The sequence below is a fragment of the Cynocephalus volans genome, chromosome 12 (genome assembly GCF_027409185.1).
Source record: "Cynocephalus volans isolate mCynVol1 chromosome 12, mCynVol1.pri, whole genome shotgun sequence".
Taxonomy (NCBI): Eukaryota; Metazoa; Chordata; class Mammalia; order Dermoptera; family Cynocephalidae; genus Cynocephalus; species Cynocephalus volans.
This window is the reverse complement of record NC_084471.1, coordinates 45692717-45703062: the sequence shown is the minus strand read 5'-3', so window position 1 is coordinate 45703062 and position 10346 is coordinate 45692717. Positions and strand designations below refer to the sequence as shown.

Here is a 10346-nt window from a genome sequence, read left to right as displayed (position 1 = left end):
TAGAGTAGAGGCGTTTCAGAGTCTTCCCTTGATGGGGGCCAAGACCGTCAATAACACCTCACTCCATCCCTGGACTATCCGGTTTTCTAAGTGTCCCAGGTGAGGGAAGCTAACCAGCGGAGGACTCGGGAGCAGCTACATGAAGCAGAAAGGGGAAGAAGCCAGAGCCAGGGATAAACAATTACAGGATCCCTCAAACGTTGTTCTCGGTCCTCTCTGAAAGACGGAAAGGCTGACAGGTCAACAATTCGTACTACAAGAGGTCACAATGCTCCGTGGCTAACCGTGCCGAAGGCATTGTTAAATCCAAGATGTCCTGCATGAATAGTATAGCATTGTCCTCACGTCATGGAGACTGTCAAGACTCCCAAACTATTCTGGCTTCTTTTTCTCGGTAACTCTTTTTTAAAACCCATGAAGCCCAAAGGTCTCTGAATCCAAAATACCATATTTTCAGCACCAAATATTAGAACTTGAGGTCCATCAGAGGTGTTCTGTTGTTTTATTTTTGATTTGTATGAAAAGTTGTATATGACTAAATAACTAAGTCTCACTGCTTATGGATTTAATGAATCACCTTTATTGAATAAAATAAAATAACATGAGGTACATGCTGTCCCAGAAAATTCAGGATACATAGCTCTCAGGAAATCAAAATGGTAAAAATATTACAGATTTGCCTCTATGAAGTTTGGTAAAGATTATTTTTGCTCCTCACAATTGTAGAGTAATCAAAACAGGATCATATGCATTGAAAGAAAAACTCTCCTTTATACTTTCTCTCAGTCCACCATTAAAACACAGACTCTGGAGACAAATATAGTTTCTGCTTCTCTGATAACTTCTTTGCAAGATTTCTTACAATTCCTTATATACTAAAGAATACTGTTACCTGTGTTTATTTGATGCATCACTTGAGAATATGGCAGAATCTTTACCAGAAAAAGAACAAATTGTTCCGATAAGTTCCAGTTTATATTTGCGTTAAAACTCTAGAAATTTTACTTCTGTATAAAGGAAGATACACCCATCCATGATTCTGTAAGCTGTCCTTGTCAACGTCTCAATATAGTCAGTTCCTCTGGTTCATCTAGGAAAGTAAGTCTGGGATCCCAGACAAGAATTCCCAAGAGGAATTCAGGTTCTCTACTGGAAAGCAGAGAATACATAAATCAACTAGGCTGTAGATTTATGGACCAGAAAAGACACTCTATCCTCCCAGGAGAGTCTGTGGTACTCAGCCTCGGAGACCAGTAAAATACAAGGGACTGAGATGGAACCTCTTCCTCAGGTAGCTTTGGCAAGTTGGTTAACTTAGGAATAACTAGCAGGACTCCACTCGCACAAGTACCCGGAGCTGTGAGAGCTCCACCTGCTTTCATGAATCCCTTTGGGGAATCCTGCCCACATAATGGCCCAGCACAGTAGAGGCAATTGGGGAAGTATCTGCCCTAGAGAAGCTAGTACTTAGAAGTGGTATAATATACAAGGGAGATCCTGGTTCCTGTGTCCTTAGCAACATGCAAGAGTTTCATGTCCTGGGGCTAGGAGGGACAACAATTCAGAGTCTCTCATAAACCTTCTAACATTTATTAAGTGTTGATACTAGGAGCAAACATGCACTATGGTCCAGGCAATGTCATAATCATTGTACTAGTATTAATGCATTTAATCATCACAACTTCCCTATGAGGAAGGTAACCCTTAATATGCCCATTTTACAGATGAGAAAACTAAAGTCTATCAAGGTTAAATAAATTACCCAAGTTCACAAAGCTGTGGTGGAACAGGAGCCCAACAAAGAAAGTCTGTCCACAGACCCCATGCTCTTAGCCATGACACTATATTATGTAATTCTACATGTATATATGTTGGGGGGAGGGAGGGACAATGATATTCAGTCCATGCATTCTGTCATAGAAACTGAATTGTCCTAAGGTATATACTCTTAGCAGCAGTACTTTAGGGTCATAAAAAGAGTGGTGAGCATGATAAGAAACAAAAAATAACATGGTCTAAGGACTGCCAAGCCTCAGTATGGATTAGAGAAATTCCCCTATAGATTCAGCAGATCTCCAGAGGATTCAATCTGCCCAGTAAATAGAATACTTTCCTTCAGAGGCATCATTAACATTAATAACTGTGAGTATGGAGGATAATTTTATTTGACCGGGTTTTGCCTACTGTGTACTTCACTTAAGTGCTGTGGATCAGACTAGGGGACAAAATGAATTTCAGCCTTGTTGAAATTAGGTCACCAGTTTCCGTGATTGCCAGTGTTTATTAATAGAAGACCCGAATCGCCTTATTAGAGAAGCAGCACTCACCAGCCCCCTCCTGATGCTGAGTGTGAGAAGAGGGAGTCAGTGGCACATGTGAGGATGGAGCAGGTTGCTGGGTACCGGCAGTGTCTTTCCTTTTGTTTACCAGTGTACCCTGCTTCAAAACCATGAACAAATTGAGCAGAAGGCTTGAGATAAATCACCTGATACTATTTCATGACTTTAGGGAGATGGATGCTTAAACCAACAAGATCAATAACTTTTTGCTACATCTTTTTCACTTACAGGGACAAAGGTTCTATCATGTCCTGGGTGCTCTATCTGAGTGTTTTACAGCACCAACAGTAAAGAAATTCTATTTTTTGCCAAAGCATAATATTTAGTTTAAATTAAATCCATTTTCCTTGAATGTTCCATGAGCACAGAAAACTGTTTCGTGCTCTCCTCGTAGGAGTGCCTATTACCCTAGCAAAGTAATAGTCTTTCTTTGCACTTTTCATCATGTGTTATTTTTGTTACATTTCTTGGGGACTTCTCTAAGCTTCCTGTGTATTTTTTTTTTTTTTTGGCTCCATATTAAAATATTTTTTCAAATCACATTGAAAAAGTACATTTTCATGGTAGAAAATTGAGAAATACTGAAAATCTCAAAGAAGAAAAATGTGTAAAAACCCATAGTCCCACTCCCCAAAGTTAACAACTATTTTGGTGTTTATCTTTGAGTCTCATATGTCAATGTGCATAAGTACTTCTGTGACTACTTTCCCATGCCAGTAACTATTACTCTTTACTACATAGCAGGGGTCTTCAACCCAAGTCTGTGCATGGAGTTCCCATAGTCCATGAATTCTCTGAAATTATATACAAAGTTTTATGTAGGTGCATATGTGCTGTCTAGAAGGGAGCTGATTGCTTTCATCAGATTCCCAAAAGGGTAAATGAACTGAAAACAATTAAAAATTCTCATTTAGCATCATGGTTTTTAACGGCTGTATAATATTCCACCATATTAACCAATCTTGCCATATAAATCATATTGCAATAAATACATTTGTAGCTAAATCTTTTCATCCATCTCCAGTGATTTATTTAGGGGGAAAAATCCTGAAATTGGAATTACTCCAAGAATAATTACAGTCGAAAGCTTTTAATACGTATCATCAAATTGCCCTGTAGAAAGGTGGTATCATTCAGAGTCTCATGAGGAGTATATGCAAATGTAACACTGAGAATCATTTTTTAACTTTTCCAGTTTTACTGGCTAAACTAAAATACTAAAGTTTGAATCTTTTTCTAAGTTCAGGGGAGCAACAAGGGAAGAATTACATCCATCCTAGCTAGTCTTAACTTTATTCCCCACAATGACATGATGTTGCTGATTCATATAATGATCAGCTCTGACCCCACAGGTTTTTAAAAATGATGATTGTGGCTAGCCAATCTTAAAATGATTTTTATGGTTTTGGTTTCATAAATCCTTACTCTCCCCCTTGTATTTTATCCTGTTTGTCTAAGATTGTTCCTCTTATTTAATAATTTCACACTGGTCTGTTTGATGGTGCATCACCTGCAGGCTAAATCACACATCTCCAACATCTTTAGTTAGGGTGTCAGTGATTCCAAGACCACTTAACATATGCCCCTTACACCGATGCCAAGTCAGGAAACAACGCTTCTGGGAGGGTCATCAGTACATTTTCTACCTGCGTAATTGTAGTAGTTCTGGGACTAGACTCTGGCTGAACAGAACATAAAATCATACCGAAATCAATAAAGACAAGGGTGAGCACAGTGCCCTTGCCATGAGTAAGACTGTGAGCGTTTGCAGTTAGACATCCTGAGTCAAATGCCGACTCCTCCACTTGCTGTCTGTATAACCTTGGACGAGTGTCTCCGTGTATCTGAGCTTCATCACACGTAAAAACATAGTTCTAAAGGAACTCATCTGGTGAGCCAGGAGCTTGCCCTCACGTTGCTTGTTGGGAAGTTGCAATACTCTTCCTACACAATAGTTGCAGCCTCTCCCGTACAACCCCACACTGCCCTCCTCCCCATACGCTCTCTTCCCCCCACCATGCCTTACTTTTCTTCCTTCCAGGTCTCATCATCTGATGTCTGACACATTGACTTGTATGTTTTTCATCAGACCTCCCTCAGTAGAATGCAAGCCCCCCGAGAGCAGGACTTGTTCCATTGTCCGGGGCTTTAGTGCTGGCACGCCGGGGAATAAAGGAATAGGGTCGCCGTGAGGATCAAATGACTGCACGTGTCTATGGCAGTGTATTAGTTTCCTAGGGCTGTCCTAACAAAGTACCAACAACTGCGCAGCTAAAACAACAGAAATGGATTGTCTCGCCGTTCTGGAGGCTAGAAGTCTGAGGTGTTGACAAGACTGGTTCCTTCTGAGGACTGTGAGGGAGAATCCTCCCCTCTCCTAGCTTCTGGGGTTTGCTGGCAATCTTTGGTGCTCCTTGGCTTATAGATGCACCACCCCGATCTCTGCCTTCCTCTTCACAGGGCATTCTCCCTGTGTGCTTGCCTGTCTCTGTATCCACATTTCTCCTTTTTATAAGGAACAATCATATCAGCTTCGAGCCCACCTTAATGACCTCCTTTTAACTTGACCATACTATATCCGAATAAGATCACAGCTACCGGGGATTAGGACTTCAACATTTGGGGGTACAGGGAGGGCATGGGGGGGAACGGTGGACACAATTCAACCCATAACAAGCAGGTAGCACAGTGCCCAGTGCTCTGATGGCACTCAATAACTATTAACTCTTCTAATTTGTTCACATTATGGAATCATTATCTTACAGAGAAAACTAATTTAGTCTAGCCTGACAGGTTCGCACAAGTCACTGTGACATAACCTCACTCTGATGAGATATTGACCAGACTTGCTATCCCCACCCCCACCCCTTTGACTCTGAGTAACAACCCACGGGCAGGAGGGATGGCTATGAAGTTAAAGCTCTTGCAGTCATTGTGATCTTACCCATTATTCCACAGCCAGGAAAGGAGAGGCAAAAAGACAATTACTTGTCCAAAGTCTTACAATTAGTTAAAGCAAAAGCAGGCTAAGAACCCAGGCTTTCTTGCTCCTGGATCCTTTCTTCCTTTATATAAATCTGTATACTTATATTTAAAATAATAATAATTATTATTATGGACACATTTAAAAATAGTCAGGTTGATTATAAAAATATTTCGCTCATAGATGAGTCTGAATGGTTAATACCAAATAGGAAAAAATAGACTGGAAAAATAAACAGACATTCCTGGGAAAAATTAACTACTATATTTCATCAAATCTAAGATTCCATCTATTGTAAGACACACCATTATTTTATCTACCAAAAAATAAAAAACACTGCTGATTAATGTGTGCTATATATCAATTACAAGAAAGAATTTGCCTCCCAAATTCTGAGGTGTTAAGGTGTGAAAATATATGAGCATCAAGAGCCGTAAAACACAGAAATATAACCTCCCAGTTATTGGACCAAATCTTTCATTTATATAAATGATCTTTCCTAAACTGACTCAGTGTAATGCAGCGATGGAAGGATAGGTAAAACAGATTTTAAGACACACAGCTATGTCAATCTAGACCACCTCAAGCGACCAAACACATCCTCCTGATGTTTCTACCAAGCCAAGCATGTGTTTTGTACCTCCAGGGACAAGAAGTAACCAGCAGGACAGAACATTTGAATCAAAGAGATGAGAGTACAGGAGAGAGGCACACAGGGTGCTTCTCTGCCAAAGCAAACATATGCAGGCAGAGGGAAGCAGGAGAATGACATTTCCTTCGTAGATTCTCTGAAGGGAAATTACAAAGAATTCATCAGCTGGTATCTGGAGCTGAAACAACAGCTGTAGAGTCCTGATGAGCCCCATGTGGGGGCTAAGAACCTGCGAGATGTACTCCCGCTGTCTCTAGCCTGGCAGAAGACCAGAGCCGCCTTTGGCTGGTATTTACAAAGGGCTGGTTAGGGGCCAGTTGGCTGCTGGAGGCATGTTTCTGTATCATTCATCACACACCAAGTGCTCTGCAGCTGGAAAAGAGTCAGCCAATCAAGCCCAGGCAATATGTCCCGCCGTCCCCCTCTTTCTACCCTCAGCCTCTTCCTCAAGGGAAAACAACTGGCAAAATCCCAGTGTTCAATGAGAAAGGGACCAAGGAGGTTAAGGTAGTAGAGACAGCTTGTGTGAGAGTCATTCAGGAAGTATTTATTCAACACCTACTATGTTCTAGGTCCTGGAGATAGAGAGTAAACAGGACAGCACATATATTCTGGTGTTTTTGATTTGGAATAATTTTGTGCCCTGGGCTGTTCACATCAACTTCCCTTTGTTCAGTCTCTTCAACTGATTCACATGTTCCCACCCTCTCAGCCCTTCCAGGGGATCAGTCATGGAATGCTGGCCCAGTAGGGCACCCAGGAAAACCAACAGCTCTGCAAGTGAAGGAGTCAATAATTTGTCATAACCTTCGAAAATTTGGAAATTGTTCGCAGGGAAAAAGGAAGGAGGACAGATAAGAGAGACTTGATTGAAAGGAACAAGAAACGTGGCCTCACAGCCCCCAACCATGTGCTGGATAAGTTGGGGCAATGATCTTGGAGGATAAACACTGACGGCCATTCAGGCTGACAGTGGGAGCTGGACAGTTGACATTTACAACAATGCAGATCTAGGCACTTGCCCCCAGAAATGGAATTTCATAGATTTATCCTTTGAAAGGCCATTGCTCCGACTAGTCTGGGTCAGCAGTTGAGCTGAAAGAGAAATATTTCTATCATCTGGCAGATTTTTTCCAAAGCTTCTAGTTCATTAGGCGAGAGAGGCCTTTAAAAAGGCTGATTCCAACGTGTTCGTCAGGCAAACAGAATGAGAAAATATCAAAGAACGATTCCTTTTCCAAAAATGATTAAAACAAATACTTCCTCTGAAGTCCCTGGGGTTCTGAGTGGTGGGGGGGACCTCGCAGCCCAGGTGTACTGGCTCCATTCCAACTCTGCAAATACCGTTTCAACATGCTCCGATAACTCTTGTGGCTGCACTTTGAATAAGCGAAACTTCCCATGCCACTGCCTCCTGCTATTCCACACAAACAGATTAAAACCCAGAGCTACTATTCACAAGTTGAGTGACCTTGAAAAGTCACAAAGCCTTGAGCAAAGCCCCAGCTCTTGGTACCTGCTATTCCTTCCACCTATATAATGGTGACCCCCACAACAATCAGCTACTCTCCGATGCATTAGCCTGTATATTTTCTTCATAAAACTTAATAATATTTAAAATTATCTCATTATTGGTTTGCTTGTTTATCATAGTCAGCTTCCTGAGAACAGAGACTACACCTGCCTGTTCATCTCTAAGTCCTCAGCAATTAAAATGATTCCTGGTATCTAGTAGATGCTCAATAAACATTTGTTAAGTAAATAAATAGAAGTAACTTAAATAATTTGAGCCAAACTTCTATGATAATAATAAGAATAAAAGTTAATACCTATCTTGTAGGATTCTTTTAACAATCAAGTGAGATGGTGTTAATAAAAGCAGAGTCTGGCACATTATCAAGTGTCCAAGGAATATTAATTTAAAAGTATATATGCACACATTTTTTAAACTGGTGACAATGTACAAATGAACAAGAAACTCATTTTAATATGCGTAACACAGTTTTGCCAAAACCTTAAAAAGCTAAGAGTGCAAACAGGAATCAGATTAAGAGTACACAATTTCTTTCACTCTTGTTCCTACCTACACATTTCAGGACCCCAACACCTTTCCAGAATTGCTATTTCCTTCCAATTGTTCTGTGCCCACTCCCTTTTCCCTCTCCCTCATTTTTCAGGCCTCATGCAAAGACGAATGCTGATGGCTGCCCCAGGGCTGACCCCTGAGGAGACCCCTGAGGAGCTGTAGAGGTGTTCCCTGGAGTCCCTGCTGTGTGGCAGACAAGCTGAGCCCACGTGGAAGTGAGGTGCCCAGTGCCTGCTTTGGGCCCACCTCAAGCTAAAGAGGCTATTTAAAACTCCCTGCGTCTGTAGTTAAAAGTACATACAGCCTATAGTTCTCTTCATCACCCTCCACAGATCAAATTCTGGCACACACAGAAACATACATTTTCAACCCAGTACAAAAACAGTCATAGAGCTTGTTCTCAAACTCAATATACTTCCGGTGGTCTGTCGATTTAAACCTCTGAAAAGAATACTGTCTGCAAGCTTCACCAGCCCCAGATGGGACAGTATTCTGGTACCAGGAGGGCGCAGCTCACCTCTGGCCAGAATCAGAAGACAAAACCCTTCAGTAAGCACCCGACAAGGGACCCCATAGACTCTAGGTCCAGAACACCAGTCCAAAGAGTAGCTGTTTCTTTTACCAGATTCTTAAATCCTGTTCATGAGATGGTGAAGTTACCTGTACAATAATCTGGCCAACTCACATTTTGTAAACAACTGTCATTTCAGCAAAGAAAAAGTAATTTCAAACATCCTTTACCCTAATTACCATATCCTTAAAGGCTAATCAGAGACAAAATTCAAATGCTAAAGTGCTTGTAGTCAGTACATTATATTATGTCTTTATTCTTATTTGATTTTTTTATGCTTTTAGAAAAGGTTTAGTTATGGAAATCTCAAATATATTCTAAAGCAGACTAGCATAATAACCACCCATCACCTGTCACCCAGTTTCAACAGTTATCACCTTCTAGCCAATCTTGTTCGTCTCTATCCAGCCACTCTCTCTCTCTCTTCGTACCCAGCCCAAACAATGACTAATTTTGAAGCAAATTCCAAATATCATATCATTTTATCCACAGATGCATTATTACGATGCTCTAAAAGATAACATAACCACACCTGAAAACCATGCTCGTACCTTAAAAATTGACAATATTTTTATAATAAAGGATGCTTTCAAATGCAAACTAATTACTCGCAGTGTATTTCAAATGCCAACTAACTACCCCAGGATGTATATGAAAACAAAGTGACATATGGATTATAATGTCCAGATAAAGTATTTTTAAATAAATTGCACTTTTTCAACTGTACCCCAGAGCAATAGTACCTTTATTTCTCAGAATCACTACAGAAAATAGCTCTTTCAGCACCTACTTATATGGGCCCTGTCATACATCCCCCCAAAGCCTTGCAAACTGCAAAACATCTTCCTTTTTTAACCATCACAAATCCTTCAATTCGAACAAATCGCCCCCTAGGGCCTTGCTATCAGCCTACTGGACAAGCCTGGACGTGTTTGGATTGCAGCATAGGCCCAGCAGGAACCCTCCCCACACTCAGGTATAGGTATTATTTAGAGATACCACATCTACCTAACCAAACCAAGATCACATAAAGCCTAAGTACAAATTATGTCCTCAATTATGTCCTCGTATTGGCTGAACACTGTCATATGTCAATGTATTAAGACAGCTTTGTGCAGTGGCAGTATCCTAGCCAATGAGATTTATCCAAGGCATGATTATTGCTAATCGAAAACTTTATTAAGACAGTGATCAACAACAATCATGCTTTAAGGAACAGATTCAATACCAGGTAAAAATCATAGAACGATATATTTTGGCCTTGGGGTCTTCAACCAGCTAAATATGTGCATCACTCCCGCCGCTTGCCTCTGAAGGGGATCAGAATATGTCACCCCAAAATATGCTTCTTTAGCATAGGAATTATTTTGAGCTGAAGGCAACTGAGAACCAAAAGATGCTGGAAGAGATCTCTGTCCTCCTCCTATCTGCCTAAAAGTCTTATCATCAAAGACAGGGAATTGACTCCCAGATGTGTTTGCATAAATAGACTTTACTAAAATAGCCCTTATCTCTTTTAGTTCCCCCCATATACTTCTTAGTCAGTCCCCCACAATTTGTCAAACTTTGAAGCCCAAACCCTCTTTCCTTTGATGAAAGAGAGTATAAGCCCCAAGCCTAATCACTACTTTGAGTTTCACTTCTTTTCTGTAAACTCTTGTGCAGGTAAATATTAATAAAAACTGTGTGCCTTTTCTCCTGCTAATCTCTTGCTA

General features: G+C 40.8%; 1 pseudogene; it reads left to right on the top strand.

Moving 5' to 3' along the window:
* Positions 1–9737: 9737 nt before the first annotated feature.
* Positions 9738–9819, top strand: LOC134361451 (U4 spliceosomal RNA; annotated as a pseudogene).
* Positions 9820–10346: the final 527 nt, after the last annotated feature.